The 12,476-nt window shown below is 43.5% G+C and overlaps 1 long non-coding RNA gene across 1 annotated transcript; it reads right to left on the reverse strand.

Annotated features, from left to right (window-relative positions):
* Positions 1 to 9,245: 9,245 nt before the first annotated feature.
* LOC139702207 (uncharacterized) lies at positions 9,246 to 12,096 on the reverse strand. The gene is made up of 2 exons (XR_011704792.1): positions 11,673 to 12,096; positions 9,246 to 10,036 (listed from the first exon to the last, which is right to left on the reverse strand). It is a non-coding gene; the product is annotated as an uncharacterized lncRNA (long non-coding RNA).
* Between the last annotated feature and the right edge of the window lie 380 nt (positions 12,097 to 12,476).

A 12,476-nucleotide genomic window follows, 5' to 3' on the forward strand; every position in this document is an offset into this window, starting at 1 on the left:
TCTCACTACAAAGGAAGCTAAAGCTCCTGACAACAACATAGTTTTCAAGGCCCAACCTCAGAGGCAGTTTTTCAAGATGTCTTTAGGCCAGCAGAGCTCCATGTCTGTGGAGTGTTTACCCTGTCCCTTACTTTTGGAAACTCCTCTACCACCTCCAAAGTTGTGAACTCCTGAGTATTTTCCATTCCAGATATGTATTCACAGATTTTCTAACTCTTCTCCTCTAATTGTGTCTTACTTGGGGCGAAAGTCATGTCAAGGCATTGTTCTGGATGAGAGTGGGAAGATTTTTTTGTAGCACATATTTACATACACATTGGATTAATTTTCCAATTTTCCACTCAAAATACTGAATCCCTGACACTAACCCATACCCTACTAGACTCTGACTAATAATCCTAATATGATGGAGAAAAATAACAAAAACAGAATAGAAATACAAGCAGTTCATAGGAGGCATGGTGTAGATTTTGACTTGCCTTTTGCATTATATAGTGTAGGAGTTATAAATCTAGTCAATTTTTTTGTTGAAATAGTTCTCCATGTGTTTTTAAAGTTAACAGATATGTGAATTCCTGCCTCCCTTTCTCTATAGCCTATGCAGCACATGTATATTTATGTGTACATATAGAATCCTACCTGGTACCACACATACATTCTTGAGAGGTGGCTGACTTGGCAGATACAAATTTTAAGAAGAGATCACTCCTCCTAAACACTGTTGGAACTGAAAATTCAACCTATGGGTGAGCTTCTTATTTGAACAACATTATACATAAATTCATGTTCAGTAAAATGAATATTTTTGTATTTGTGGATGATATATATTTCATGATGTATTTCGATTGGCATACATATTGCTACTTTTTAATGTCTGTGTGTGTGTGTGTGTATATATATATATATATATATATATATATATATATATATATACACACACTCTCTCCAGATTTTTCAAAATATGAAATATATGTGTCTTCTTATACACTCCCTAAATTCATTCATATTCATGTATGTGGATTTATAATCAACTTTTCACAAGATTATTCTCAGAAATATTCATCCACCTGAAATACATATTTGATTCCTAGTACTGACAACAAACTTTAGTGAATGGTGCATAGAAATCCTAATATTTCTTCAGTAACTGACCCAGTTTAACATCAATTCAAGTAGATTCCTATGGGACATGATATGTATTTTGATGTTCATTTTTATTCAACACTGGTACATTAGTATTTCTTCAGTTTATGCACATAATAAGATACATATTTCTTCCTTTATTTAGCAAATTTATACGCATTTGTTTCACTTTCAATCACTTCCTGTTTCAGAGCACATGCATTCCTCCATGTTTCTTGACTGGACTTTTCATGAGACTTCTTTCCATAAACATTATTTTCGAATTACATATTCATTTTGAAGCAAATCTCACACACACTTCATGATAAACTATAACCCTAATATTACGATTAGATGTTTAATTGGTTGGAATGAATGATTGTATATCAATATAAGATTTCCTGTATATTTTCAGATATCAATTGAATACATTATTTAAAGTTGGAACCAGTTATATTATTTATTCACAGTATGGTCTATTCATGCTTTATCTCTATATTCATAGACACAGGGTACACCTCTTGAACCCCGAATACCAATTTATATGTCTTCAAAACATTGCTCCCAGTAATGGTGGAAGAAATACTCATGTCACCTGATCTATATATACATTTTATCACAGTAATATTCTGGACAAAAAAAGGAAATGTCACACTTATGATTGTACCAAAGCTTAAATGGAAATTGAGCATGGATTACTAAGATCATCCATGTCCAGGTTGCCTAATGCTCTCATATGTCAATCCTATTGGTGACTACATATTTGTTTCTTCCTAAGATTATATATTCAACCACAACCCTGTTGAAAATATCTAATCCTATCACTCACTTTATACTTTGCCTGATTTCCTAATGTCTCTATTGACATCTGCTTTCCTTCATATTTTCTCCAGTTCATGATTGTGACTGACTCTTCACTTGTGCTTACATTTATATTCACTCTCTACCCGAAACCCTAATGCTAAAGAACTTTTCATCCAAATCCTATACTTACTCTTCTTTCTAAACCTACCGTCTATCCCTTTTTAACTGGATGTTCTCTTCCACATTCAATCATCCAAGGTACAAGGTCCTATGCCATTGTTTATCGATTTATCTGACACATCTGAGCAGAACATAATACAAAGCTAAGTATCCCAATCAAGGGCCCAATGCCCTTCTGGGCTTCAAATCTTACCTAGATTTCTGTTTTCATACTTATATTTCACCTATATATTCTTGTAAATATCGCAGGTTCCCAATACCATTATTCATCCTGCAGAATGATTCCTAACCCAAATCAAACATGTTATTAACCCTAACCATACACTCTTCGCTCAATCTAACTTTACAGAAGAGCAGGGACAGAGTTGGTGTTACAATACAAGAATGTAGGGGATCTTCCCCCTGCTGAGAACCTCAAAGGTCCATGCAGAAATGATACCTGGAGCAGATGTAGGCAGGTATGAAGGACCTGAGAGAGCAAAAGTCATCTTCCATGACAAACAACCTGTTCAGGATGAAGGAATGTGTCTGAATCAGCCTCTCTCTTCTTAATGTAGAGAAGATGGCTAAACCACGCCTATGTGGAGAGCTGTTCCCGGGTGCCTATGTTTGATATACCATTCTAACTTGTGAAAGTGTCACAGGTAGTAGGGGCAGCCTCCAAGTCATGGGACCCTTGGAAGGAACTGTTAGGACAAAGTGGTTGCCAAGGCAGTGACCTCATTCAGTTCCTGAAGGAAGTGACATCACCTCACTTCCTTGGTGATGGAACTCTCTGAACTTGGGATCCAGGAAGCCAGGCACCCAGAGGCAGTCCCAGTCCCTGTCCCAGTGTGCTCACTTGTTTGGATTTATCAAGGACAGAATCAGTCTTTCTTGGTACCTACTGATGTGAGGATGGACAAATGCCAGGATAGATCTGAAGAGGGCCCTTTCCTGAGAAAGCAGGTAGTGGCTCACTGCTGTCTCCTGACAACTTCACAGAGTTGGCCATGGAGACCAGATCTGAGACAGGACAGGCCATTGTGGGGGAACATAGTATGGCCCACCAGTCAGAGGACACTCCAGATAGTCACAGAACTACTTGAGGGAAGGAGGTGCCTTTGTGGGTCTGGGTGTGGGTTTGTGGTTTTGTCTTATGTTCTGAGAATATATAGGAAAGGTGGTTTGTTTGGTTGGGAGTGGACTGTTTCTAGTAAGTCTTTTGACAAGGGGAGTGTTTCTATGTCTGTGTATCCAAGTGCGTCTGTGGTTGTAGATTATAAAAGAGAATGCATCAATGGATATATCCTGTCTAGTAGAAAGGTTCCCAGTGTAAGGGTAAAAGAAATTGAAGTTAAAGCATAAAAGTTAAAGGGTAAAAGACCGGGTGTTGTAAAAGTTTCTAAGCTGCAAGGTCTGAGTTAAAATGTAAAGGAGGTATTGTTAGGTTTCTATGCTACCTGCAAAACCTGAAATTTCTGTAGCTGTTAAGACAATGCTTAGAACCACCCAGTAAACATTTCCCCTGGCTGTTTGGTTGTTTAATAATTCAGGACTCTGTGTAACTGGTCATGTAGTGCTTTAGGCCCTAAAACCAATCAGTTTAAATGTGTACCCCGTTTAGAAATGACCTATCACTCCAGCCTGACCTGTTCCCACCAATGAATGAACTAATCATGTTTAGGAGTTGTTGTTCAATTTTCCCGCGCCTCATGATGATTTGTTCTGATGTATACAAAGCCCTCCGCCCTCCCCAAAAAGTGTACTTAAGCAGTGCTCAGCCCCTGCTTGGGGCTCTGGGCTGCTTTCCCTTCTTGAGTGGGCACAGAGCCCCAGCATGCTGGTTCAATAAATCCCCTTCTGCCAATTGCATGAGTGGTCACTTGATGGTCTCTTTCTCCGACGTTTCGCGGGACACTTACACCAGCATTCATCCTGCCCAATTTATGAATGGACTGCAGCTTGCCTTATGGATGGGCAACACCTACTATCTTCCTAAGTTCCTGTTTTCTTCCTGAATTCTGGCCAATCTCTAGAATAGGCTCATGGTTTTGTGTCCAAGATATGTACCACCACCAAGCTCTGAGACATGGCCATGTACTGGATAGCTGAAAGGAATGGGAGCATCTCAGAAAACTCAGATATCAGTGTGACCAGGAAAGTCTCAGTGGATAAACCCTGATTTGGGCTTTTTGCTTACCTATTGTTCTGTTGCCCTGAATGTCAGGAAGGTCTTTGCCTCAGGCCACCCCTTTGTAAAGCCTGAAGAAAACAGTTTTCAAATGGAAAAAATGTGCATCACCTGTGGCTCTTTGCATAATTGCTTGGGAAAGGGATGTGTCTGAATCAGCCTCTTGGCCCTCTCTGAGGCTGTGGCTTAGATTCTCAGCACCTGATGGATCTAAAGAAAGATCCCATGTGTGCATCCAAAACCTAAATGGCCAAAAAAGCAGTCACTGTTGATGAAGATTCTCACCTTCCTCTGTATGGTTCCTGACCTCCATCAAGTGAGAATGGAGATCCTTTGGGTCAAATGAGTTCTTCAATGCCCTGCAGAGGCTAGTCCATAGGTGCTTGGGATTTCTCATGATTCCAATTCACATAAAGAATCTAAACCCCACAGTCAGTAGGCCTCAAATTGGAGAAGCGGAGTGGTATTAATGACAGGCCTATTTGATCACTCCTGGTTGACAGGAAGGGTGTCCAGGCCACCCTGACTTTAGGCAAATGAGGGGCAAGGGAGCGTATTTTGGACACTGTCTTGGGCTGCGTACCTCATGGAAACCTCCAGCCAGAGGTTATGATGAGTGTTTATATGGAAGAAGATGAGGGCCATGTGGGAGTGTTTTGGTTTTAATTGTGGTCATTTGTGTGGCGGTTGGAAGAGATGACTGGGTCCACCTGGGCTTGAACTCTGGTGTGATTCCCCTTAGAGACTGAGTTCTTGCTGCAGTCTGGCTGGGCACAAAATCACGAGCCACCACACAGCTTGTAGATTCAAACAGCAACTCTTTATTCCCGAACTCACACCAGCCGTCTACAATCACGTTCTGGGGAAATCCACTTTCTCTGCCCAAATCCACTCCCACTGGGCTTCTGTCTCCCAAAAAATACTGTCTGAATCCCGTGAGAACTCAAGGGGAACTCAGGCAGCAGGATACGCCCTATTCCCAGGAGGAATAATCTTAAACCTGGAACCACCCTAAACCCAGATAGTCCTAAACCGGGAACGCCCTAAACTCGGATCCGCCTTGGTCCTTGAGCAAGGTCACCTACATGCAATGTCACTGCAAAATGTCCTATTTCCACGAGTCCTTCCACTAAGCAACATGGGGTACGCTGGCAAGGAAATTGTCATACCTACTTGGCTAATGGCTCCCAGCAAGTTCTGGAACTGACCTCAGAGAAGTATTGCCATGAATTGTGTTGGGATTTTAGGAGGCCACGCATGAGAGTCACCCTTGGAAATTGAGGTCTAGGCCCAGGGTGGTTTTGCAAAGAGCACTGGTAATCTCAGCCAGGATATCACATGATTTTATTCTGAAAGACTGGGCAGCCATAGTTGAGGGTCAAAACACACATGGACCTCACATTGTAGACCTCACTGGGCCTGGCTTCATGTGACCTTTTGGCCACTCTTTGGGAAGACTTGCCTGTGAGAGTTCTCCAGAGATTTCATTGAAATGAGCTTTTTCACCATTTAATGGTTCCTGAATGAATTGAAACCCACAGTGCCTACAACTTCATGCTTGAAAAATGGCTATATAAATACCATGAAATTTTTGAAATTTCCATGACCAGGTGGCACTGGAGAACCTTTGGATGTCCTGTTGCTGATCATGAGTATACCAGACAGTGCCTTGATTGACTGGGTTTCATGAAAATGGTGTAGAACAGAGATGCCAATAAGTTGGAGTAAGTTGTGACTGACCCTTCACATGTGCTGACATTTACTTTTACTCTCTAACAGAAATCCTATTGCTAAAGAACTTTTGTTCCAAATCCTATACTCACTCTTCTTCCTAAACCTACCGACTTTCTTCCTAATCCCGTTTTTCACTGGATGTTCTCTTCTACATTCAATCATCCAAGGAACAAGGTCCTATGCCATCGATTATCGATTTATCTGAGACATCTGTGCAGAACGTAATTCAAAGCTATGTTTCCAAATCAAGGTCACAATGCCCTTCTGGGCTTCAAATCTTACTTAGATTTCTGATTTCATAGATACATTTCACATATATATTCTTATAAATATCACAGGTTCCCAATACCATTATTCATCCAGCAGAATGATTCCTAACCCAAATCGAACATGTTATTAACCCTAACCATACACTGTTCCCTCAATCTAACTTTACAGAAGAGCAGGGACAGAGTTGGACTTAAAATACAGGAATGTAGGGGATCTTCCACCAGCTGAGAACCTCAAAGGTCCATGGAGAAATGATCCCTGGAGAAGATGTAGGCAGCTATGAAGGACCTGAGAGATCAAAAGTCATCTTCCTTGGCAAACAATGTGGTCAGGATGAAGGGATGTGTCTGAATCAGCCTCTCTCTCTTAATGTAGAGAAGATGGACCAAACCAGGCCTGTGTGGAGAGCTGTTCCCGTGTGCCTATGGTTGATGTAACATTCTAAATTGTGAAAGTGTCACAGGAAGTAGGGGTAGCCTCCATCTCATGGGACCCTTGGAAGCAACTGTTAGGACAAAGTGGTTGCCAAGGCAGTGACCTCATTCAGTTCCTGAAGGAAGTGACCTCACCTCAGTTTCTAGGTGATGGAACTCTCTGAACTTGGGATCCAGGAAGCCAGGCACCCAGAGCCAATCCCAGTACCAGTCCCAGTGGTCTCACTTGTTTGGATTTACCAAGGACAGAGTCAGTCTTTCTTGGTTCCTACAGATGTGAGGATGGCCAACTGCCAGGAAAGCTCTGAAGAGAGGCCTTTCCTGAGAAAGCAGGTAGTGGCTCACTGCTGGCTCCTGACAACTTCACAGAGTTGGCCAAGGAGACCAGGTCTGAGACAGGACAGGCCATTTCGGGGGAACATAGTATGGCCCACCAGTCAGAGGGCACTCCGGATAGTCACAGATCTACTTCAGGGAAGGAGGTGCATTTGGGGGTGTGGGTGTGGGTTTGTGGTTTTGTTACATGTTCTGAGAATAGGTAGGAAAGGTTTTTTGTTTGGTTTGCAGTGAAGTGTTTCTAGTAAGTCGTTTGATAAGGCTACTATTTCTATGTCTGTGTATCCCACTGTGTCCATGGTTGTAGACATTAGAAAAGAGAATGCATCAATGGATGTGTCCTGTCTAGTAGAGAGCTTCCCAACATTCATCCTGCCCAATTTATAAATGGACGGCTGCTTGCCTCATCGATGGGCAACACCTGCTATCTTCCTAAGTTCCTGTTTTCTTCCTGAATTCTGGCACTCTTCAGAATAGGCTCATGGTTTTGTGTCCAAGATATGTACCACCTCCAAGCTCTGTGACATGGCCATGTACTGGATACCTGAAGGGATGGCGAGCATCTCAAAAAACTCATAAAGATATCAGTGTGACCAGGAAAGTCTCAGTGGAGAAACCCTGCTTTGGGCCTTTTGCTTACCTATGGTTCTGTTGCCCTGAATGTCAGGAAGGTCTTTGCCTCAGGCCACCCCTTTGTGAAGCCTGAAGAAAACAGTTTTCAAATTGAAATGAAAGGGCATCACCTGTGGCTCTTTGCTTAATTGCTTTGGAAAGGGATGTGTCTGAATCAGCCTCTTGGCCCTGCAAGAGGCTGTGGCTTAGATTCTCAGCACCTGATGCATCTAATGAAAGATCCCATGTGTGCATCTAAAACGAAAATGGCCAAAAGAGCAATCATTGTGGATGATGTCTCTTGCCTTCCTCTGTTAGGTTCCTGATCTCCATCAAGTTAGAATAGGGAACCTTTGGGTCAAATGAGTTTTTAAAAGCCCTGCAGAGTCTAGCCATTATGTGCTTGGGTTTTCTCATGACTCCAATTCTCATAAACAATCTAAACCCCACAGTCAATAGGCCTCAAATTGGAGAAGCGGAGCCGTATTAACAACAGGCCTATTTGATCACTCCTGGTTCACAGAAAGGGTGTCCAGGCCACCTTGACTTTAGGCAAATGAGGGGCAGGGGAGCTTATTTTGGACACTGTCTTGGGCTGCGCCCCTCATGGAAACCTCCAGCCAGAGGTTATGATGAGTGTCTATATGGAAGAAGATGAGGGCCATGTGGGAGTGTTTTGATTTTAAATGTGGTCATTTGTGTGGCGGTTGGAAGAGATGACTGGGTCCACCTGGGCTTGAACTCTGGTGTGATTCCCCTTAGAGGCAGAGTTTGGGAACTGACCTCAGAGAAGTATTGCCATGAATTGTGTTGGGATTTTAGGAGGCCACGCATGAGAGTCGCCCTTGGAAACTGAGATCTAGGCCCAGGGTGGCTTTGCAAAGAGCACTGGGAATCTCAGCCAGGATATCACATGATTTTATTCTGAAAGACTTGGCAGCCATAGTTGAGAGTCAAAACACACATGGACCACACATTGTAGACCTCAATGGGCCTTGCTTCATGTGACCTTTTGGCCACTCTTTGGGAAGACTTGCCTGTGAGTGTTCTCCGGTGCTTTCATTGATTGATCTTCCTCACCGTTTAATCGTTCCTGAATGAATTGAAACCTACAGTGCATCCAACTTCATCCTTGAAAAATGGATAGATAAATACCATGAAATTTTTGAAATTCCCATGATCAGGTGGCACTGGAGGACCTTTGGATATCCTGTTGCTGATCATGAGTGTACCTGTCAGTGCCTTGATTTACTGGTTTTCATGAAAATGGTGTAGAACAGAGATTCCAGTAAGTTGGAGCCTGCGGATTAGTGGGCCTAGAGCAGTGGTTTGCAGGTGTGTGATAAAATATCTGTCGTGGAGCCGTGTGGATTTGCCATTTGCTTCCAAATGGCTTGTGACTGACATGGTGCAGCCACCAGACCCTTATATGTAAAGGCATCTTGTTATATAGAGATTTCAGGGCAATGTTCAGAATCAGGTTTGTGTCCCGTCCGGCAGGACACATCAACGTGGGCAGCGAATCTAGATGGGGAGGAATGAAGGGACAAGAGACACGAAAGCTGACAGCAAGACAAAAGTTCTGATCAAGCTGCAAACTTTTATTGTTCACACAGGGGTATTTATATGGTGGGGATGGGGAAGCTCTCTTATCGGCAGTTGCTGGATGTCTGCACAAGGTGAGATAACCGCAGGATGTTTCAGGAAGATAGGTTTCAGGAAGATAGGTGGCCGCAGGATGTCTCAGGTGAGATAAGTAGCTGCAGGATGCCTCCCAGGCAGGATGTCTCCCAGGGGGCTGTCAGGCTAATCTTTGAAGGAGAATTTCCTTCTAGTCCCTGACATCTCCCACTTTCTTATATAAAATATTTGACCATACCTTACCGGCCATGTTTTTTAGGGGGTGATAGAGGCTCTGTTCCTCTAGAAGGCCTTAGAATATCTCCTGATCTGAGCGAGCATCTTCACTAGGAGATTTCGTGGTGGCCTTGGCATGTTTTTGGAGGAGACGGCTTTGAGGGGGGAGCATGCCAACTGCCATGCACCAGAGCGTGTCACTCAGAGGTCTTGGGTTTTGGGATCCGTGGATCCATCCTCCTGCAGTCCTTCCTGCACCCTCTGTCATTATGGCCTAACGTCCTCACTCCATGGGTGAGTCCTCCCCCAAGCGGAGGGGCCCATGGAGGAGCGAACCCTTATGGCAAGGGCATAAGATGATTGGTCAGAGCTGTTACTTATACTTTTATATAAGAAAGAGAGATCTGTGGGGATGTAAACTTAAGAAATAAGCCTGAAAGAAGGGTAGAACATCCTTTCAAATGTTGGCAGCGCGGTCTTCCATCTCCAGACGATGATAGTGAACCTGTATGGGCTTAGAGGCCAAAATATTAATCTGTTCTTTAATAAATTGTACCAGCCTGTTTATAATGCAGGGTCCTATGGACACCATTAAAAGCAAACCCAACAAAGGGCCTAATAAGGGAAGAAGGTAGGGTAAAAATCCATTAAGCCCAGTCCAGAGGGGATTTTCAAATAGTTCCCTTCTTCTCTTTTCTAGATCTTCTTGAAGCTGCTTAATTTTAGTGCGTACTATGCCTGATTTATTGGCATAAAAGCAGCATCTTTCCCCTAAGGCCAAGCAAATACCTCCCTGGTTAGCTGTCAGCAAATCTAAGCCTCGTCTGTTTTGAAGGACCACTTCTGCCAGGGAGTCTATTTGGTCCTGTAAATCTTTAATAGTTCCTGATAGAGTTTGTACATCATCTATAAGTTGTTGAGATAGGCGACGGTAAGAGTGTATAGCCGTGCCTAAGCCAGCTGTACCTGTGCCCACAGCAGCTGTTATTCCAAGGCTGGCAAGGAGTGGTAAGGCCTGTATTGCCCGCCTGTGTCTTTTGACTAAGGTGTCTAGGCTAGGAATGGGTAGAGGTTCATCTCCTGGGACAATAGTTATATCAGGGAGTAATAAGGCAAGAACACAGCCACCGGTCCAATTCGCTGGAAGCCTGGGGAAGGCTGAGTTTCCTCCACACATAAAAACTGTGCCATTGGGGGGACAAAGAGATGGGGTGGGTGAGGAATAATTTTTTACTGTTGAGCAATTTCCAAAGGAAGTAACTCCAACATCAATATCATAGGTATTATTCTGCATCGCGCCTAAAAGACATGATGTAAAAGTGCCTATAGGCTGTACTTTAAAAGGAAATCCAGGTTGGCATGTATTATCATTGTCTATGATAGAATTAATAGGAACTGCCATAGGCATGATTGCCACTGTTGTCATGCAAAGCCAGCAATCACCAGCAAGGGTGGGGTTGGAATTATTAAGCAAGGAGAAGGTAGTTTCCAAAATATCTAATGTATTGGTATCTAAATCTGGGAGCTGGGATTTAGGCAGCATTAAGGGATGATATGTGAGCTCAGGGATCTGGGGTTTCAAAAGTTTGATTTTCTGAAGATGCTTGACAGCATCAGTGGGTCCTCCACCATCAGAGACCCCTGTAGGGGCCTTAATGGGCCAGCAGGAGGGTTTACCAACAGTGCCTTGGCACCCAGCTGACTGTAACTTGGTATATATGCCTTCTCCTCCCCGGTCAAAGAGAATGGGGGTATAATGAATAGTGGTCCCCTCTGCTGCATGAGTTTTAGTTAGGGTGGCTTCAAAAAATTGTTCTCCCTGCTTGTTAACACAAATTGAGGCTGACACATAACAAGATACATGCATAGCCTGGGTATGCGTACAAGTTGCAGAACAATTTTGGAGAGCTTTACTTGTACTGGGGGGAATAATCTTTGGCTTGTTAACACATACCCATTCAGGCTGATGAAATCCTCCGAGTTGATGGTCAACCTCAGCACGGAGGTAAGCCACCTTAGTCAAGCAGTCAGCAGTCTGGGTCCAACTAGTGGGAGCCTGAGTCCAAGATCCTCCCCTGCATTCGCAGGGGGGACCAAAAATGTACTCCCTGATGTTGGAAGGTGGAGGGCTAAGGCCTCCATATACAAACCTGTTCAGCAGAAGTGCCTTAAGCAGGATCCTCACACAGATCGTTGGCTGCATCTGCAAAAGAGGAAAATTTGTCCTCAGGGGGAGGGCCTCCGTCCCTGGGTTGAGGTAAGTCATTAACCTGTTTAACCAGGCGTTCTGGTAACCATCTTGGGGCTGCTTGCTCTTGGTCCAAAACACAAGCTGAGCCTCGTCCCCAGATGAGGACAGGATCTGGGCCTTTCCATTTATTTGTAAGGGGATCGCGCCACATTACAGGTGGGCGAACAGAATTGGACGAGGGATGCCAGTGTCTGTCTGTGGCCGAATGGCCTTCACTGTCTAGGGTAAGAAAATTAAGGGCAAATAATGCATGGTTAAGGCGATCCCTGGGAGTGGTAAATACAAGGGCAGAAGCCTTAAGGCGGGTTAGCCAAGTCTTTAAGGTAAGGTGGGCATGTTCCACAATGCCTTGGCCCTGAGGGTTGTATGGAATTCCCGTAGTATGACAAATTTGTAAGGTAGCACAAAACTGTTTAAACTTGGCACTGGTATATGCAGGACCATTATCTGTTTTAATATGTATTGGTTTACCCATTACAGAAAAGGCTGAAACAAGATGAGAAAGGACATCTTTGGTAGCCTCTCCAGAATGTGGTGATGCAAAAATAAAGCCACTGAAGGTATCTATAGAAACGTGTATATATTTGGTTTTTCCAAATTCAGGAAAATGAGTAACATCCATTTGCCAAACCTAATTGGGCAGTAATCCTCGGGGCTTAACTCCCAAGTGTTGAATGGGGAGGGAAACAGAGCAAGCAGGACA

The sequence above is a fragment of the Marmota flaviventris genome, chromosome 16 (assembly GCF_047511675.1).
Source record: "Marmota flaviventris isolate mMarFla1 chromosome 16, mMarFla1.hap1, whole genome shotgun sequence".
NCBI lineage: Eukaryota > Metazoa > Chordata > Mammalia > Rodentia > Sciuridae > Marmota > Marmota flaviventris.